The sequence below is a fragment of the Dipodomys spectabilis genome, unplaced genomic scaffold (assembly GCF_019054845.1).
Source record: "Dipodomys spectabilis isolate Male_0828 unplaced genomic scaffold, ASM1905484v1 ptg000299l, whole genome shotgun sequence".
Taxonomy (NCBI): domain Eukaryota; kingdom Metazoa; phylum Chordata; class Mammalia; order Rodentia; family Heteromyidae; genus Dipodomys; species Dipodomys spectabilis.
In genome coordinates this window covers 1937978-1939759 of record NW_024870976.1, presented here as the reverse complement: position 1 = coordinate 1939759, position 1782 = coordinate 1937978, and positions in this window count along the sequence as shown.

Here is a 1782-nt window from a genome sequence, read left to right as displayed (position 1 = left end):
CAGTGAGACTCCGGACAGACGGACGGAGGAGGGATGGAAGGCGCACGGCTGAGCGACCTGCAGGCCAGGGCAGGGAGAGGCGGCGGGGAGCTCCTGATGCCCGGCCGCTGGCTGGGATGCGCGGCCCCTGCTTCTCCCCACTAGCCCACATGTCGGGCTCTGGGTGCCCAGCGAGCAGGACTCCCTCAGTAGCCGTCTCCAGGTTGGGCTCCCCACGCCGGGGGAGGCACTGCGGCGGGCTGGGGCGGTAGGCTGGGCTCAAGGTCAGCTCCATTCCCATGGTTCTGCTCTCAGCCCAGGATGCAGATGCTGCCTGGCCCAGGAAGCCCAGGGCCCGGGCTGCCCCGGGCCTCGCGGGGGGCCTGCCTGACGAGCTGGTGCAGGGGTGGTGGGGGATGCATCCTGGACCAGTGGGCCGGGCGCCTTGCGGGGGCATCCGGGATTCAGGAAGGGAGCTGCTCAGCCTGTGGACACGCTGCCCTCCTTTCCTGTTGGAGCCCAGGAGCCATAGGGGAATGAAGGATGGGTTCCCACCAGAGCGCGGTGACCGTGCAGGTCAGGCAGCCGCCCGGCGGTGCGCAGCTGGGCCTCACTCCTCTATCTTCTCATATAGGCAGTGGGCAGCAGTGGGCGGCGGTGGGAGACCCACAGGGCCGGGGACAGGTTGCTGCTAAGGACACCACAGGCTAGACAGGGAAGTCTGTGGGGACAGAGACTTCTGAGTGTGCTCCATGGGCCTGGGCCTCAGGTCTGCTCTGGCTCAGTGTGGGCTCCAGATTCTTTTCCCTCCCCCCTTCCCTCCCTCCCTCCCTCCCTCCCTTCCTCCCTCCCTCCCTCCTTCCCTCCTTTTCTTTCTCTTCCTCTCTCTTTCTCTCTGTCCTTCCTTTTCTTGTGCTGGTACTGGGGCTTGAATTCATGGCTTAGTGCTTTCCCTTGTATTTCTTGGAGTTTTCTGCTCAAGGCTGGCACTCTACCACTTAAGTCATAACTCCACATCTGGCTTTTCGGTGGTTAATTGGAGGTAAGAGTCTCCTAGCCTTCCTTCTGGGGCTGGCTTTGAGCTTCCGTCCTCAGACCTCAGCCTCCATGTGAGAGCCACTGCTGCCTGGCTTCATGTGTGTCTCTTCACCTGCTGGGCTTTGTCTGCCAAGTGCCCCGACTCAGGAAGGGCTGGACACTGCTTGGGACCTGCCAGTCAGTCCCTACAAAGGTGGCAGGGCCAGCAGGCCTTCTTGGTTTTCCAACATGGTGCTGATTTGAGCTGGACCCTGGCTTTGCCCCCCCCCCCTTGGCCCCCCAGCGGCCTCCTTCAGGCTTCCTGGAGCCAGCCCTCCCTCAGACTCTCTGGTTTCCTCTGAGGGTCTCTGTCCCACACTCTCCTCCCCGGGAAGTCCCACCCCTCCACTCCCACCAGTGCTGAGCTCAGAGCTCACTGCCCCCCATCAGCTTGGGCTGTGCCTCTGGACACCTTTCTCCCCAGCGTCACGCCCTTCTCCTCTCTCCAGCAGTCCACCTTTCTGGGGGGGCCTTCCTTGACCTGGCCTCCAAGTTCAAATAAGCAAGCGTCACCAGCTTCACACTGCTCTGTGGGGTCACTTCGTTCACAGGGTTCCACCAACGCTGTGGCGGTATTCCTGCTTCTGCCACGCCCCAGAGGCCGCAGCTGCCCACGGGCAGGTCTCCCGGTCTGCGAAGCCTGCCTCACGTCCCCCTAGTTTTGTGACTTTGAACAGTTTGGCCAGTTCACTTCATTCTGGCCTACAAACTTGCGGTGAATTCATG